General features: G+C 41.6%; 1 protein-coding gene across 1 annotated transcript in view; it reads right to left on the bottom strand.

Annotated features, from left to right (window-relative positions):
- The window catches only part of LOC118622545 (chondroitin sulfate N-acetylgalactosaminyltransferase 1), a 227,385-nt gene that overhangs the window by 164,750 nt on the left and 42,996 nt on the right, over positions 1-19,639 (bottom strand). The window contains exon 3 of the mRNA XM_036249924.1: positions 15,719-15,808. The gene's annotated coding sequence lies outside the window, so the exon portion shown is untranslated. The remainder of the gene's footprint in view (positions 1-15,718; positions 15,809-19,639) is intronic.

The following is a 19,639-nucleotide window of genomic DNA, read 5'->3' as shown; positions in this document are numbered from 1 at the left end:
AAGGAGTTCATCACCACCCAACCGTTATTATATGAAATGATGAAGGGTCTTTTTGAAGAAAAAGATAAAATATATGAACAAACAAAATGGCAATGAATACATATCTATAGACAATGGATAGACAAACAAAATGAACAGGCAGAACAGAAACATTCTCATAGATACAGAGAACATTTTGTTGGTTGCCAGATGGGAGGGGGGTTGGGGGCTTGGGGGAATGGGTGAAAAAGGTGAAGGGATTAAGAAGTACAAATTCATTGCTAGACAGACAAACCTCAAAGGGAAAGGAGTTGGGGGAAGGAAAGAAATAAGCCAAAGAACTTATATGCATAACCAATGGACACAGACAATAGTGTGGGTAAAGGCGGGAGGGGGGCGGGAGTGAGGAGGAGGGGGTCAATGGGGGAAAAATGAGGAACATCTGTAATACATTCTACATTCAACAATGAAGATTTAAAAAAAAGAAGAAGAAAAGAAAAAGGTGTCAGCAGAAAATATCCAAATAGAAGCACAGAAAAATTTCAAAACACAGAAAACAGCTTAAGTGGCCCATGAGACATGGGTAAAAGAACTAACATATAATTGGAATTTCAAAAGAAGAAAGGAGGAGAAACAAAGCAATGGCTGTAAAGATAGTCACCAAGAGTTTTCCAGCCCTGGCTGGTTTGGCTCAGCGGTTAAAGTGTCCGCCGTGGTCCAGAGAGACCCGCGTTCTGTTCCCGCTAAGGGCATGTACCTCGGTTGCAGTTTGTCCCCAGCCCTGGTTGGGTCGTGCGGGTGGCAACCACTAGATGTGTCTCTTTCACGTTGATGTTTCTCTCTCTCTCTCTCTCTCTCTCTCTCCCCCTCCCTCCCTCCCTCCTACTCTATCTGAACAAAAAAATGGAAAAATGTCCTCAGGTGAGGATTTAAAAAAAAAAGTTTTCCTACACTGATTAAAGATATCGAGCCACAGATCCAGGAAGCTCCATGAGCTACAATTAAGGGAAATACAAAGAAAACACACCTAAAGCCCATCACAGCAAAACTGCTGAAAAATAAATATAAAGAGTAAGTCTTAGAAGCATCCAGTTCTGGGGGGAGTGTGGAGATGTGGGAATGGCAGATATAAATCGCACATTTAGGTCTGACTCATAGTTTCATGCTCAATTATGAATGTTGATAGTCTCTCGCCCACTTTCCTATTAAGTGAAACTAAGAATTAAAGGTCAGATCATGCCCTTTGGAAGTCTCAAAGTTAAGTATTTTTTTATTATTAGTTTGCGGCAGAATTCTGTAAGATCCATTATAGTATATAAATTCTTTTCTTTCTTTCCTTCTTTAGTTTTAAAAACCTGTCATTTACTCTATAAAGATAAAAGATTTGAAGCCTGATGATTCTCTAAGTCCTAAAGTGAATATAAAAATACATTAACTGCTGAGTATCATCAGTATACCAATATATTCTCGTAATTTGACTTTCCAGGAAATCAAGACCCATAAAGTAGGGAATAAAAATGAGTGTGGTGAGATTGATCTTTTAACAGGTAGACAGAGAGCTGCTATTATAGATATTTAAGAGTGGCAGGCTCATCATAATTTCCCAAGATTCAGGGATTTATTCTGATTTTTCCAACAACTTAGAAAATTATTCATCTTAGTTAACAGGAAAAAAATCAGATACAAAAGCTTAAAGATACTTTTACAATAATAATCTATCAGCCCAGACTCTGTGAGCTATGTAACTTCCCCAAATGAGTCCTAGAAATACTGGGACAAAAAAATGAGGCTTGAAAATACAAGTATCCTGTCACTTAGCTCTTCCTCAAGGAGGCCATCACTGTTACTAGGCATTAAAGCTGACTACATGTCCCCATTTACTAACATTTTAGATCCTGTCCTGGTAAATGATGGTGTAACAGAAGAATATGACTACTTCACCCATTCAAAACCTGCAATGCACATTAATGACACTGTTGTGTGCAGGCTGAGGAAAAGAACCCCTTAAAGTCCTGACATTTGAATTTACAGTGCCTGAGAGCATCTACTAAAACCACTATTTTCTCCAGCTCTTGTTGAAGGAAATCATCTGGCTACAAGAATGATACACCTGACTAAGACCTGGTCAACTGGGTTATTCAATATCTCCCTCCACCCCCTGCGGCCACAGTGATTGGTTTAGAGATGGACACATGACCCAAACAAAGCCAATGAGAGTCATGCTTGGGATTTGCTGGAAAGTTGAGAGAGAAATATGCTCGCCCTCCAGCTACACTTAGATCTAGAGATGCTGTAACCTTTTGCTACCACCTGTAAATGAAGCTAACATAAAGAGCACAGCCATAAGATCTGAGTTCCTAAATCAAGGAGTCCCAGAGGCCAGTTGCCCCCTGTGTGTTTATATAAACCAATACATTCCCATTTTTGCTTGAGCCATTATGAACTGGGTTTTCTCTCTGTGGTAGTAGAAAGAATCTCTACTAATATGCTAACTCAAAAAAAAAAAGGCATCTATTTTTAACAGGTACCATTGTGAGATTCATCAAAAGATTTCTCAGCTGGAAGTCTTGGTGAATGGAGTGCAGCAATAGCCAAATTAGACCACAGAGGGCAGACACAACAAGGACACATACACTTTGGAGGGGAAAAAAATTCTAAGCTTCACTGAACCCAATGCAAAATTACAAAGTATATACGACTTCAGACCAAGCTCTAACATTAAACTAAGAATTAAAGGTCAGATCATGCCCTTTGGAAGTCTCAAAGTTAAGTATTTAAGTATTAAAATGAAAGTAAGGTCATTTGCCAGGCCAGTGTGGCTCAGTGGATTGAGCATCGTCCCATGGACTGAGAGATCCTAGTTCAATTCCTGGTCAGGGCACATGGCAGGTTTTGGGCTCAATCCCCAGTAGGGTGCGTGCAGGAGGCAGCCCATCAATGTTTCTCATGTCGATGTTTCTCTCTCTCTCTCCCTTCATCTCTCCCTAAAAAATCAATAAAAACATATTTTAAAAAAGAAGTAAGGTCATTTGATTCTACACAAAGTGACCTTTCCTCAAAACTTATCAGGCTACCAAATGCCTCAGCCCATTCTGATAACAAGAAGCAAGTATAATTCAGAATAACATAACAGTAGAGAACTACATTCAATTTTCATTAAAATTGTCAATCACTATAAATCCAATTACTTCAATTATAGGTCTTGCTTTAAATTATGCTCACTTGCAGGCATTCAGTTTCAGCCTATTGGAATTCTCCAGTCCCTTTCCCACTACCTTGCACTAAACAAGCCACATAGCCTCCATATTTGGGTTGAAACTGCCAACAAAAACCCGATGATTGCTCTGCAGTAACTGAGCAACTGGAATTTAATTTCAAAGTTTCCAAATTCTGTTGGGCCACCTGCTCTTACTTTGGATTTCAGAGAACACAAATCAGTGAGGCTGAACACTGACAACTGTCACTCTATGCAGTCCACAGCTTTTGGGATGTGTTTATGTTGCTTGGTTATTATTAAATGACACATTAGAAGCACAAAGTGAGCCAAGTCTAATGGGCTGCTACATTAACAGACTTGGCTAAAGTGTTTCTTAAAAATACTCCAATTCAAGGCAATACTATCTATGGTGACACCAGCCTTGGGACTTTTGAAAGATCACTCACCTCTCTACTCTTTCTACCTGTAGAACATCAGAGTCAAACTAAATGATCAGTAGCCAGAGCTAATATTTGAGAAATCTGTGATCCCTAAACCTGGAAGCTTACAGTCTTGTGCCTCTTGGGCAATGATTTTTGGTATTCTGTAATTAAACTATGGACACAGTTAATATTACTCATGCTGCACTTCTGCAAGTCTATAATGATTTTCCCATTAGAATTTCAAACTGAGTTGTAATAAAGTATTTTTTTTTTTGACAGAGTAAGGCTTTGCTTGGAGTTTTAATTAAGAGAGAACTTAAGCTAACAGTTAACCTTGAATCAATGTTTATTTTGCTAATGTTAGCCTTATATCACATGGTGATATTCTATTTCCTCCAGGAAAATGTTTAAGCCATTATAAAGTTCTAGCTAATGCCATTAAATTCTAGACATAAGACACACTGCTGGGGAACACTATTAATTGCTTATTCAAAAACCAAATGCTTATTTATAAAATCAAAAGAATTATAATCCAAATATACTCAGCAGAGAAAAATAAATCAATCCTCTGCAACCATGTTCTTTTCTTTCAGAGTCTGTCCCAGAATGACTGGTAACAGAAAGCATTTTCAGTTCATAACTATAGCACTACAGAATAAGCAATAAGCATTAGAAGCTATCTCTCTTTTTTTAATTAAGAGCATGTTATCCTGCTCACTTGCAAAGAAGATACTCAGATGCAAAAGTGATGGTACCACTGCCATGGGTACCAGCCACAGACAGTAGGATGGAGCTGGAGAACATCAGAGTCGACTTGGGGCTTGAATGGATTTACATTTTAATTCTAGCCCCATCACTTTCCATGTGTACCCTTGAACAAGTTATCTCTCCGAGTCTCCATGTCTCATCTTTATTTAAAGAACGAATAAGGAGTACTTCCCACAGCTGTTGTAGGGAATAAATAAAGGAATTATATATGTAAAATAAATTACACCGTGCATGGAACACTATGCAGAAATTGGTTCCCAGTTCTTTTCTCCTGGTCCATTTTTACGCAAATCACTTCAGAGCACCACAAAGAGAACACAAGCCGGTAAATGTTCTCTCCTCCAACCATAAATCAACAGGAAGGAGGCTGCTTTCCACTTGAGTTTACACTCGTTTGTAACTACTGGTATAATTTCTGTGGCAAGACCAGTGACCACATGTAAATGAAGAAGGAAAAGGCACAAAGGAACCTCATCAAGGCATCTCATCAACCACATGAGGACAAGCTTGATGTTCCTGCTTCTGATTAAACATTTAGCTAGGGGGCCTTTTCCACAGGTATCACACAGCCTTTGCAGCATAGGTAGATTGAGTAGATTCTGACTTATTTTCAGTGCCCTATGTTCTCACCTGGGCCCTTTCTTAGAAAAATCCACCCAAGCAGCCTGTGGCTACACTATACCACTTCTCTGTTCCTATATTAATTCCCTGAGTGGTTACTCTAAAACCACTAATCTTACTGAGCTATTTCCTGCCTGGCCTCTCATGGTATGATGGGGAGGAACAGAAACTTTAGAAGACATTAGGCCATGAGGTGTAAGATGAGAAGAACCATAGCAGAACATTTAGCCAAGAGAACATCAGGTCCACGTCCACGTTACCAAATCATCAGCTTACTGACAAATCAGAGCTCCAGGTCCGAGAGCACCCAGTGATCCTCCTCTTTACTACTTCCTTCGCCTGTCCGGGTTCACATTCGCAAAGGAACGGTGCCAGGCCCAGGCGTGCAACCCTGGGAGAGGTCCAGAGGCTGAGCTCTCTGAGCCAGAACGTCACATCAGTTTTCTGTCAACATCAAACCAATACCCTTTAGGAAACATGCTGGACATCAAAAAGAATTATGAAGTGGAGACACCTACCACAACCTTAGAGAAAAGCGATGAAACTTTGAAACCTTTTCCAAGTGGAAGGATTTTCAACCTCTAGAACACAGAAGACCATTGACAGAGCTTTTCAAAACTGTAGATAACTTGGCACCACCAAAAGACGCACAGAATCAGAAACTCTGGGGATGGGTTTGGCCATTTGTATTTTTTGAAAGCCCCAAATCAAGGGTTGAGAAACCGTGGCTTCATCTAAGACTACCAGTAGATACAAATCCAACTCAGAATCAGGTTTCCTATTGTGGGCAGAGCTTTTCAAAGGCTGGCTGGCGGTACACTGTTCTTCAAAGGGCTATGAAATGGCATGCTGGAAAAGGATCTTGTGAAGAAGAAAGCTGGGAATCATGGGGTGAAACCTAAAATTACTTTAGAACTCCCAGACCTGTAATAGGCCAGAGTGCCTCGTACCCCACAAGACAGAGTACCTTTTCCCAACTTACCTGATCACAAAACCTCCTGAGAAGAGCAACCCACAGCACTTGTCATCTCTGGCAAACACTTTGGGAACCACTGGTCAGATGCAACTGTCCTCCATGAGTAGTCTCCAGGAGTTTCCTTAAGTGAAAACACTCGCTTCAAACCATGTCTGCCCTCACTCTCAGGGCTGGGGTGCAAGGAGGCACCGTAGCTGAAAACTAACTCCACTTGGAGATGAGTTTAGAATCAGGTGATGAGTTCCCCATTTCCCACTCCCCCCCCCCCCCCCAGGATGCAACTCTAGACAACTCAACACTTTTCTAACTTGGTCCGAACACAAGGAAAAATAAAAACTATAAACTTGTGAATAGAAACGAGACTGTGTACTTATCACCCAATTTCTTGTAGTCAAGTTGCCAAGTATATTCACTTTCTCAGCAAACCTGCTCCCGTAAAGATGATGCAATAGAAGCCCCATATGCTGTTACCAGGCGCTGAAGCTAAGGGCATAAATGCCTCTGCATTGCAAGAGAGACTTATAAAAGAGAGATACCTTCCAATTTGGGGTCAGATAATGCCACAGTTATCAAAGGCATGGCTTTCTTTTCTGTTTTCCCTACCTTCAGAGTCAGAAATTTAAACTCTCAACACAAGCAATAGACATCCAGCTATGATCAGTTACATACTTGTACTCTCTTTTGTGACCAGTATTTCAAATACACAACAACAAAGCCACACATGGTATTCAGTTGGTGATGACAAAGATATTACTATCATAATACCACCCTCAATATCACAGTCTAGACCGTGAGAATCCATCACAGACATTATTTCTTCTGTAGATCAGTATCTGATGCATAGTAACATGAAACAAAGTTCGGCTAAGCAAACTTTAAAAGAATCCAGTAACTCATATCCAACCAGAATTCTGTGCATCCAGAAACTCAATCAACACATTTGCTGAATGTCTCCTATGCACCAGCAGCCTTCTAGGAGTCAGAAACACAGCCGTGAATGAGAGATAAAAACCCTTGCCCTCATGCAGCTTTCATTCTAGATCTAGGAATCCCAAATTTTAGCAAGCTAACTGGATTTTCTCATTTCCATTTTCTTTCAAGGTTTATTCATGATTATAACTCCCATCCCCCTTGGATCCCCAGAATTTTTTATTGTCAGAGATGAAAGAAATGCCTTTGGCAGCTCTGTGCATGGCATGAATTCCAGGCAGGCGGGCAGGGGGCCTAGATCCTAGCTGTGCTTGTAGGTCTGACCTTAGATGGTCCCTTTACTTCTCTGAGCCTCAGTTTCCTCAGCTGTTAAACGAGGATTGGATTCGAGTCTGACTCTAGCATAGCAGTCTAGGGGTGTTTGGAAATATATGGGAGGGGGGACATTCTGGTTGACATGATGGCTGAGGAGGCCCAGCAATGCTGAGCATCCTGCATGTCACAGACAAGCCCAGGTCACGGAGCTTGTGAGAGCTGATTGGGGAGCAGGACCAAGATCTGCCACACCCAGTTTGGGACCCTTTCCAGGACATCATGCCATTCCATTCTTTTAAGGATAATCTAAGGTGACATGCTCCCTGGTTTCCATTCATTTGAAAGTAGGCCAGATCAGGCAGTGATGGTGCCATTGAGGAAAGCTCTCTGCCAAGGTCGTCTTCTCTGAGACCCTCAGACTGGGTAGAGAAGGTCACTGCTAGTTAATGTTCTAAAACTACCTAGACTCTTAAAATATCCCCTGATTCCTCTCAGGAAAGTCTTTTCACAGCTGAAGCTCATAAAAATTAAAATTATGATGTCACCCAGATCTAATTTCCACTCCGATCAAGCTAATTTGCACAGCTATTGTATCTTCTTACACAAAGATATAAACCTTATTACAACCCTGGTTTTGAGAAGATTGAGAGCATGCTTCCAAACTCTGAAGGAGATAATGCTAAAATATATTACAAGCCAATTATCAATCCATGGAAAATAAGCAACTTATGGGGAGAATAAGTAAGCCAAACCAAAAACTGAAGTAAAAAAAAAAAAAATCTTATCGAATAAACAATGTAGTTAAACAGTGAATCTTTTATTCACTGGTAAGCAGGGTGCAATGAATGCACTGCCGACTGAGAGGTAAAAATCAGGCCTCTCTCCCTGACATGTATTATAAATGGAAGAAGGAATTTTCATCTTTTGCCAATTAAGTGGAAATGTCATCTCTGCCTCCTGTCCATAGGATGAAATTAAAATGTCACTCCTTACAGTTATTTAACCTCTAACCTGACCTTAAGGCATATATTTGGGTGGCAGAAGGTTATACCGCAGGATTACAAAACATCCCCAGAAAGATCCTTATACCTAAATCGATAGTTCTCAAACTATGCAGTGAGGCACCCCAGGACACCACAGGGAGTTCACAGTGTAATTCCAAATATTTTAGGTTTTCAAGCAAAGAACTGTGATACCAGACATCTGTTGGACATCACGCAAACGCCTAGCTCAAGGTAGTTCACATGTCAACATTAGATTGAGCTACATTCCTTCTGATGATATCACAGCTTTGCGAAACTACATTTTCAGCAGTTACTGTGATAAAAAGCAATTGCCGCACAAAGCGAACGGGCGGTGTGCAATCTGACTGCAAAGTTCTAGAAGCTGCGCAGTGCCAAGGACACGGACACACCCCATTATTAACCAATCAGGCTTATGCACGAGATAAAAGGATTTTTCTTTCCATGTATCCCATTGTTTTTTGTTTTTTTTCCCCAAACAGCCACTAAGTTGTTAGGACACGCATAAACTACTGGTCCTAACTACTTAATAAAAAAAAAACTGTTAGCCATTTCTTTTAGTCAAGGGGCACTGGAAAAATTAATGAGACACTAATGGCATCATGACCTGAGAACGTTAAACCTCTAACCTAAACCTTTTGGTCAAGCTCCAAAATACGGCAGGAATAGGAAAGTCTCTTTTTCAAAGAGCAGATGTTTGGAAAAAGAGATCAGCTCCTAGACACCCTGAGCAGTCACATGGCAGCGACAGCTGTGTGGCCTTGTAGAGCAATCAGGACCGTGAGGTCATCAGCTTCCCACACTGTATTGGCCACTGCCACCTTTCTGGGGGGTTCAAATATGGGAGGGGTCTGGAATGCTCCCCAGCTTCCCAGAAGACTCAGCTGCAGTGGCTCATGGACCACACTATGGGCTCCTTGAGAGCAAGGGTGTCACGTTCCCCCCTGAATCTCCAGCAACTTGAAAGGCTGGCTGTTGGTTGATATTCAATTAACTAATTAATTAATTACTCAATACAAAACTGAATTATTTCAATTATGTAAGATAGGAAAGAAAAAGGGAGGGAGCAGTAAACAGATTTTTTTTTCCATCTTAGAATAATGTAAAAATGTATATAATGTTAGTTAATATTGATAACAATTTACTGCATACCTACTATGTGCCAGGTACTTTGTAAACACTCTCAATCCTTACAACTCTAAAAAACGCCATTTGTTCCACTTTCCAGATGCAGAAAGTGAAGGGCAGAGGGAATCGGTGACCTGTACTGACTCACTTTGCTAATGAGAAACGGTGCTGAGGTTCCAATCCTGAGTCTAGAGCCCTACGGAACCAAACTGCCTCTCCTCCAGAAACACTCAAGCAATGACCCCAACACCAAACAGCCCAATAACAAGAGGGGAGAAGAGCCATGGTCATCACCACGTGGATCCCTAATTTAAGGAAGAAAGTCAGTAGAAAGGGAACACCTGGATAACACCTTCAGTCTGCTTTACAGGGAAGAAAACTACCTGAATACACCTTAGGAAGGCACCAAGTGTAGACTGCAAGTTATCACACTGGTGGTTTTGTCCTTTTGTTTTTCATTTTATACTTCGAATATAAACATTATTGTTGTTGTTGTTAATCCTCACCCAAGGCTATTTTTCCACTGATTTATAGATAGAGTAGAAGGGAGGGAGGGTGGAAAGGAGGGAGACAGAGAGGGAGAGAAACATCGATTGGTTACCTCCCACACAACCCCAACTGGGCCAGGGATAGAACCTGCAACCCAGGTAAGTGCCCTTGACCAGGAATCAATCCTACGACCCTGTAGTCTAAGGACTGATGCTCTAACTACTGAGCCAAATTAGCCAGGCTGAATATAAATTTTTAAAATTTATCTGTATTGTTGCAAGCACTTTTGTTTTGTTCCCCAAACCAAAATGAGACCGTTGATAACTTGAAATCAGAAGTGTGGTACACAGGGTAACCAAGAAGCTATTTCTCTGATGTACCTTTGACTCTTCCTCAAAATTAGTTATTTTTCTTTCACTCATGTACTTTTTTGTCTTAACTTTTTCCCATGATTTTATTCAGGAAAAATTTAGAGACCTTCCTTGAGCGGGGAGGTCTAGACCAGGAAAAAAGATTAGAAGAAAGATACTGTTTGAAATTAATGGAAGGCTTATATCCTTTCCCAGACATTCACCACCTTCCTTATCAAAACAGCAGGAGGTTCCATTTACGACTCACTCACACTCACCCATTAATCATTTATTCTGTAAACATTTACATCCTCAGCACCTAGCACAATGCCTGGCACATAGTATGTGCTCAACTATGTGCCAGGCATTGTGCTAGGTGCTGAGGACATAAAGTTGTCCCGATAGAGTCCAGTGCCCTCAAGAAATCACAGGCTAGTTAGAAAGAAAGAAAGAAAGAAAGAAAGAAAGAAAGAAAGAAAGAAAGAAAGAAAGAAAGAAAGAAAGAAAGAAAGAAAGAAAGAAAGAAAATCAAATGGCAACAATACCACTTAGTAAATGCCATCATGGAGAAGTTAACCAAGGAAGTCAGCTCAGGGACAAGGAGGCCAGGAAGAAGGGACTACCTAAGCCAAGTCTTTGAGAATGAGTAGGAACTGGCCCAGCCAATGAGCTTGGAAGGAAATCCCAGGGAGAGGAAACAGCAAAGGCCCTGGCCCCAGGGAGAGAGGGTCACGCTGGAGATCACATAGGTTCAGTACGGTTGGCACACCACAGCACAGGTTACTCTAGAGGTGCTTGGATGCCACTAAGAGATTCTGAACTAGAAGAAACATGAGCAAAGATGCACTTTAGAAAGGTCCAAGTTACAACAGAATGGAGGGTAATGAAGGCAGGGAGACGAGTTAAGGAGAGCATGGCAGGAGTCCAAGTGAAAAGTGATAAATAAGGGCTTGAGTTAACTCTGAAACAGCAAAGATGCGAGGTGAGCAAATTTGAGAAGAAGGGGTGGGCAGGAAGGCGGCACTTGATGACAGACCACATAAGCATGGTGAAGGAACTGGTTGGAAGGAAGAGGACTGTGCTGGTGACTGAGGTGAGAGCTTGGCTGGGGCATGAGTGGAGGCTGCTGGTGGGATGTGCAGTGATGGCCAGCAGTCCGTGACAAGGAGAGCAGAGTGAGCTGGGGGAATACATGTGGAAGTCAGCAGTCAATGGATGAAAGTTCCCCGTTTAGACCAGAAGAAACTTCATAGTTGATACAGAATGAGAGGACAGGAGCATGGAATGCTAAGGGAGCATCAGTATCTAAGGGGTAGGAAAGGGGACTATGCTGGATCATCCAGAGAATGAGGAGAAAAAACTCAAAGAGCTTTTGTCACATTATATATGCCAAGAGAAGTGAATTTCAAGGACAGTGGTCAAATGATGAAGATAAGTCAGGTCACATCTGATTTTCATAACATGGCTTTCTAAGTACTAAAAATAAGAGTAAGATGCTTTGTATCAAATTCCAGTGAGATAAACAATATCACTGAGACCAAAACACACAGTAAGGACTTTAGGGGAAGAAAAGTTAGGTGATCCTGTAACACAAAAACAACGCAACCAGCCCAGTGGAATCAACTCCGCTGCACCCAGGAACAGTCTCACTCCAACTTCAGGTCATAACCCAAATTAGGACAAGGCCATAGGTAAGTATTTTATTTTGCTTTGCTGCAATAAATTATCATAAGAGTCACATGTTATAAATCACATGATGATTCTTAATTTAATTTTAATTTAACCCTTTTTCCCCAATCAAGACCTCTATTCCTGGCCATATATCTCACAGGCTAGGGACAAGGTAGGCTACTGACATGTTTTATAGACTTAGAAGACACATTCAATGATACAAGTAACTCTGGCTTTAGGTTTTTATTATACTGTACATGAGATGCTGGTTCTCCCATCATTTCTGTGGGAAATTCTCCCAATAGATTCCCTTCCTGTTTAAGTTAACCTAATCGATTTCTGCTTCCTGGAACCAAGAATCCTATTAAATGATATCCAACATTTTAATTTGCCAACAAATAGAATTTTAAATATTAACTATCATTATATTCTAAAAAAAAAATAGACATTTTCAATTTTAATACATAAGAAAAAAAGACCAGAACTTCAAGGTAAAGGTTATTCCTTTAAAGTGAATATTAACTCTTTGAAAACATCACCATATTTTTCTGTCCTCTGCAGATGACGGACACCTTTGCCAGACACCGGATTCCAATCCAAGGACTGGCACTGGGTAATCACAAGGGCATTCAAAGTCTAACACATAGTAAGTCTCAATTTTTGTTTGCTGAGTTGAAAATATGCAACTCTTTATTAATACACTTAAACATAAACATTAACTATTATTTCAAATTACCATATATTTTTTAAGCACTTCAGAAAAAAAAATTAAACTATCAACTTGGATTGAATGTTGTTTCTTCTGGTGGTCGTTTGTAATGACATAAAAACCAAAGTTACAACTGAGCTGCAAGTCTCCGGAAGGTTAGAATTATCTCTTTGGTCCACCCTCCATCTCTAATTTTCATCCCCTCTTTTCTCTCAAAGTGTCACACGCAGCCCCAGCAGGTCCTTGCCTTCCCTTCCGACCAATCACATCCCCAGGCTAACCAGATTCGAGTTCCGCTTGGAAGTCTCCAGGAGAGCTGTTACCCCCTGGTTGGGTCAGGAGCTCGGAGTGAAAAGTGCACGTCCTACGTATCAGCTAAACATTTTATAATTGTGCTCTTTCAAGAACCAGAGTGTAATTTACAGCTTTAGAGTCACAATTTCCCATATGAAAGGTCCATCAGTGTGATAGGAAAAAAAAAAAATGACTGAAGTAGCTGGCTCGTTATGAGCAATCAAATCAAATCCTGGAGTCTGTCATGCCCTCTGCCTGTGACAGAGCAAACATGTCTGCTCTTAATCATAAAAACAAAATTTTAAGTGTCATACAAACATTTCTGGATGAGCAATAAGATCCTATTTGTTGAGGTAAAACAGGTGAGGACACGGGTAATTCTCAATCAGATTTTAAGTGCAAATACAGTCATAAGTCCAGGAGACCATTGTGCAAACAGCCATTATAATGCGGCGACATGTGCCAAGACAGAAGGGTTAGGGGACAAAGAGGAGGCACCTTCAGGTCTAGGACATCCCTCTATTCACTTTTCCACTAACTCGCTCACTCACCCATTCATTCCTGTCTTCAGTGCCTCACAGGTGCCAGGAGCTGTCTCAGTGTTGGAAATGCCTGTGATAGGAACGCTCCACAGATGGCTGCTGAGGGATGAGTAAAACGTTCCTTGGGCCGGGAAGGAAGGAAGTATTCCAAGCAGAAAGAAGAGTGTGGAGACCAACACAGCTTCCAGCAGTCACAGGGAGTGGGGGAGGGACAGGGGGTGACCAGGAGCACAGGTCGTAAGACAGCAGCACACCCTTCCCTTGATAGGAGGACAGGAATTCAGGATGTGTGGGAAATGTGCACACACTTCAGGATAGGGAGAGACAGGAAATACACCAGCAGCCTCGGGTAAACATGTGAGCAGCAGTTCAGAGAAGGAACTGTGCCGGAGCCAGCTCTGTGAAGAATGTCTGTAGGACACCAGAATATTGCAAACCTTTCATGGCCTAATGCTGCTAAATATGTGAATCAAACAAGCAAACCTCTCCTTGCTTGCTTGCATTCCATGACCACCACGCACAGGTATGAATGTTCAGCCTACCAGAGGGAGAAACAATCCTGTCAGTCTTTTCCCAGTTTACCGTTTGTTTCTTGCAGGTCTGCTGAAGGTGCACACTCTGAGTCTCTAAAGGACTCAGTCAATAAGGGGTAATTCCTGGAAAACTGACCTTCCCAAGCTAAAACTGCCCAGCTGGAGATTCGGCCCCCTGGTAACATCCCATGTCTCTGTCCAGGGACCCACAGCACTTGTGACTACCACTAAAGCCACCTCGAGATGTCTGGCCCTGCCCTTTTGCCCCACCCCCACCCTCAATCATTCCCTGTCTTGCTACTCTAATAGCTTCGTATCAGAGCACAAACACCCTAGAACTTTGCATTGACCCAAGTAGACCTCAATCAGCTTTTGATTGCTTCTCTATTTTGTAAAGTTTACTTTGGCTCTTTCATACGGTCATCTCAAGGTTTTTATAATTATGGTCTACATTGTGTTCTAATGACATTATTCTCTTCTACACCATCCAAGTTGTCCACAAAAATATTAAAGGTCACAAGACCTAAGATTGGAACATTTCCATATGCCCCTCAAGTTGATCCTACATCATTCAGGCCTCTTAGCCACTTGACTTTCTACTCAGGAAAGAATTTGTGAAAAATTATTCTATGGTTATATTTGTTTGTATTATTAACTCTTGGTCAAAGGTTGTTTTTATTTTTCTATTATTAACAACTCAGACACAATCCCTTTTAACCTCCTCATACTCTATTGTTTTAGTGCAAAGCAGTTCGTTAATCAAAATCAAATGTTTTTATTTCCACTCTTTAATCTTAACCAGTGTAACAAAAGTAAAAACAAAAAATACAAAATCACGAACAAAACCTCTATAGAAATTTGTTAAATGGAGAGGAAGAGCAAGGGGGGTTTTCTTGATGATATGTATATACTGAGCACAGCTTACGTATTTTCATTATGATGTCTATTGACTAATTTCTATATAAGAACACTAAAAAAGGTTTGCTCTGCTGAAGATAAGAACCATATTTATAACTTCCCAATTCATGCTGTTGCATTTCAACATTAATGATGTCCCTAAGGTTCTCTTTTTAAAAGTTTAGTTTTGCCAGATGTAATAAAATATCTTATTGCAGAGAAACACAAAATTACTGGTTACAAGAGCAGAACTAAAACAACATTCCAGAGATTTACATTTGTCCCCAGACTAAAACCAACCATATAATCCATCAGGGTACTAGTCTCCAAGACTTCCAGAAAGTATACCTCTACGATGTTCTAAGTTAGAAAGGAAGTTCATTCTTCAATTTCCTTAACCATTTTATTTAAATAATTATTTTGCAGGATGGTCAAAATTATGGTGCCCATCTGATTATAGGTTAAATATTTGAGAAAGCTTAATATTCTGTCACAGCTTCCAAAAAGAGAACAAATTTCCTATTCAAGTGAAAAGTTTTTAAAAAGAATCATGTAGTTCTTCTAACTACATTATCGGTTGAAGTCATTCGCCACTTTGGGAAGAGATAAATTCTAAAGAAGTTGGTCAAGTCACATGTAGATTACAGGCTTGACAAAATGAATAAAAGGATTCAAAGCAGCCCAGTAATTTTATTACTTTCAAAAAGTATTCATATCTTAAAGTATAATTTGCTACTAATCAAACTATTGAAAGTGAAATGAAATCAACATATTTCAAACATACCAGAATGCTGAGTTCAAGTCAAACCATACAAAGCCTGTTGCGTAAGCAATTTATGATTAACAGTCACTTACCTGGAAGTATAAGAATGTTATGGATGGAACTACATCATTCCTCTACTGGGTAAAAATACCTTGGCTTCTCTCCTTGAGATGGAAAGGACTCTAAAATACAAAGAAATAAAATAAAAATAGGAGGTAGCCCCTGTAAATTTCCATCCCTTAAACATAGCTGGTATTACAAAATAGTAAAATTTTAAATCATTTAGGATTTAAAATACAATTCATCTAAAGTATCACCCCAGAAAAGCCCAATGGTATTTTCCTTTCCCTATTTTAACAGATAAAATACAAAACATTTGTTTGAAAAACAAAAAACTCCATAATCAAGGTTTAATAAATGGTGAAAGCCATTAAGAAGTTTGTGTAAAACCAAAGTGGAGTCATATTTACTTGATAAAGAAGCAAAAAAAAAAAAGCAAACCTCGCAAGAAAGGTGCCCGCTGCCCACGCGCTGCGTCCTAACTGGCGGCCGCTCAGCTTCGGGCTGGAGCAGCACTGAGGCCACTGGGCTGCCAGGTTGGGGCCAGGAGTTGAAGTGCTGCCCCCCTCTGAAAGGACCATGTCCAGCGCCACCAAATTTTTTTTTTAATGGTTCTACGTAATGAAATGTTAAAAACCAGCAAATCCGCCTGGAAGTTTTCCCCGGGGGAGAAAAAGGGTTCACACGTTTGGAAAGAGTCCGGAGGATGGCAGGAACGCCCAGGTCCCTGGACCGCTGCAGCGCCGCCCCGCCCCGCCCACCCCGAGAGCAGCCACCGCTGCCCCCTCAGCTGCAGCCCAGGAGCTCAGCTCCCTGCAGGGTGCGCGTGCTCTCGGCCCCCTCCACCCCCCGCGGGAGCGCAACCCCAATGCCGCCTGCCCCGCCGCTCTGGCCCACGCCGTCTTCCCAGCAGAGCGAGGCAGGCGAGGTGCAGCCACGCGCCCCCACACCATGCCTGCCTGGAAGGAACTCCACTGGAGGACACAGATGTGTCATGGAAGATAAAAGCAGATGGGAAGGAGATAAGCAAAACACTCTGGAAGCAAAAGCAAGGAAAATATCCTGGAAAGGGACTAAGCCCTCCTATTCAATCTGTTAATAATGCTATCTTCAATTAATTAACAGAGTCGTCTTTCCCAAGAGTTTTCATGATTTTATCTCACCTGTCTTTGTACTTCAAGTAATAGCAAAAAGTAAAAAGTACTATTGTTTCCGTTTTACGTGCAAAAATTAGAAAGGTGCGGAATGGTGACCCGTCCAGAGGAGACACTTAACCGGTTCAGGTCTGCATCCACTAGCCCCTCTCTCGGGGGCACAGCCTCTGAAGACTAACGCTAACCCGCCACTCTTTTGTGTCATCCTCCACCTCAGTTTGAAGGTTTTCTCTGAGATACGGACAAAGTCAGTGGAAGAATGGGGTGTATCACTGTAGAAGTTTGGAGTCCATTTGGATCCACACACTGTCCAGCATACTGTGGGTTTCATGCTCAAGTGGACTGGGCCAGTGGGTTCTCTCAGGCTCCGTGGTGCCCTCTACAGGCTGCAGCCCTGCCTCTTGGGGCTTTGCTCTCACAACTCCACATCCCTCTCTCCTGGCTAATTAATCTATGTCTAAATGGAATTGCAGTTGGCAGAGAGGCAGCAATGCCAAAGTGGAATAATCACATGGACCCGGATCTGAGTTGTTTTCCACCCCTGACAACAAAAATGTTACTCCAGAGCCTGCAGGCCAGGAGTTGAAATGAGTTTATAATTTGGCTTTCCATCTCACAGTCTAATTCTCAACCACTTAACTTGTCTTCTCTTTTAGCATGCAGGGGGCAGCTTTGGGGGCTAAGTCACTGACATGGTCTTTATTGATATCCTTAATAAATTTTCTTTGCCATCTAAATAAAAAGGGGGGAAATCCCCATTATTCAAAACCACTCTTGTTTTTGTAATGAAACTAAGTAGACTGTCAGCTCCTACCTCTATATGATCATTAATAATCTAATTTGTTCTTTTCACTCCAGAAACTTGAAATGTTTAGTTTTTTCATCTACACATCGTAGTTTACATTCCTCCAGCCTCTAAAAGTCTGGTCCTAGGAATGCCGAAGTGCAGCCATGGCTCAGCTCTTTCCTCTTTTCCTACTAAACAACTTATTAAAACTCTGATCCTTGGCTCTGGGAGGTACAGTGTTGCCTTAGCAGTTACATACATCATGTTCCCAAGAAGGCAGTCATCTCAAGCTAGTAATAGAAAAGGAAAGAGACAGGAAGGCAGAACGACTGGCAAGACTTCCTTAGCAATCACGGTGGGAGGAGAATTCACATCAGGAACAATTATGGACAGTGACCACAGGTATGCTAAGGAGAAGTGGGTGCATTCAGCTGGACACATCCCCCATTAGAAGAAAGGGAAGGAACTGCACACCTATAACATTCCATACACTGCTAGCTGCATTACATATGAACTCATTTGACACCCCCAACAATGCTGTGGATACATGCATTAATATTCCCATTTTACAAATGGGGGAAATGAGGCTCATAGGTTTTAGGAAACCTTCCCAACTAGTACATGGTAAAACCAGGATTTTTCTGACTTCAAAACCTAAGCTCTAAAAATAAAAAGGAAAGCAAGCCTTTATATTTTTTCTATTATGCAACACTGCCTTATCTGCAAGTACTAGTCGTCAAGTCTGATTCTCTAACAGAGGCTGGTACAGGCTGCAGTAAAGTGGTAACCTGGCAGACACTGCCATTGAGGCTGTGGGAACACAGACCCTCCCCATCTCCTAAATCCTGAATCCCTCATCCTTCATAAGAAATCACAGTGACAAAAGCATTCTTGGACAAGTCTTCTTGAGTATCAGAGGAATATACAATAAGAATCTGCTGCCCTGGACAGTTTTGCTCAGTGGTTAGAGCATCGGCCCATGGAGCAAAGAGTCACAGGTTCGATTCCAGAGAAGGGCATGTACCTCGGCTGCAATTCACCCCTGGCCCTGGTCGAGGTCGTGTGACAGGGAGCCAATTGATATGTGTGTGTGCCTCTCTCCCCCCTTTCCCCTCCCACTCTATCTGAAGATATTTAGAAAAAATATCCTTGGGTGAGGATTAAAAAAAAAAAATCTGCTAAGAAATGAAAGCTAAATCCAGGGAAGCAACTGCAGAGACACAGAGTGGATATAGTACCTTGCTTTGTCCAATTCAGGAAACAGTTCTCAATAACATTCCCTCAGGCTAAATATTTGTATCCAGATCTAAGGTCCCTTCCCTGTCATCTGATGCCCAGTGTGTTCTGGAGAGTTTGGCACAGAGAGTGAGGATTAAAGAAGAACTTCTGTGGTGGCTTCACGAGTTTTAGTTATAGGAACAAGTGGACAAAAGAAAGCAAGATGTGCGTGAGAGTGGCCGGGAGAACGTCCATGGAAACATCACATACTTGGGTTTTGGAAATGTCCCAGTTGGGATTCTAAAGGCCAGGATGTCTGCCCCACTCCACTCCATAGTAATCGAGTTTCACATACATCAATTAGCAGTGCTCCATAAATAAATCAGCTTCCCATCATGCGAAAGAAGACTACCAAAAATCAACAACTAAAAAGAGCAGTTGAAAATGAGGACACTGGCCAGGTTGGTGTGGCTCAGTGAACTGAGCATCGTCCATGGACTGAGAGGTCCCGGTTCAATTCCTGATTGGGGCACATGCCTGGGTTGTGGGCTTGATCTCCAGTAGGGGGCATGCAGGAGGCAGCCGATTGATTTTTCTTTCTCACATCAATATTTCTATCTCTCTCTCCCTTACTCTCTCTCTCTAAAAAATAAATAAATAAATGAACATATTTTAAAAAGAGAAAAAGGAAAATGAGGACACTGAGATCAAGAATATTTTAACAGCCCTGGCCAGTTTTGCTCAGCGGTTAGAGCATCGGCCTGCGGTCTGGAGAGACCCAGGTTCGGTTCCCG

The sequence above is a fragment of the Molossus molossus genome, unplaced genomic scaffold (genome assembly GCF_014108415.1).
Source record: "Molossus molossus isolate mMolMol1 unplaced genomic scaffold, mMolMol1.p scaffold_m16_p_9, whole genome shotgun sequence".
NCBI lineage: Eukaryota > Metazoa > Chordata > Mammalia > Chiroptera > Molossidae > Molossus > Molossus molossus.
This window is presented reverse-complemented; position numbering and strand designations above follow the sequence as displayed.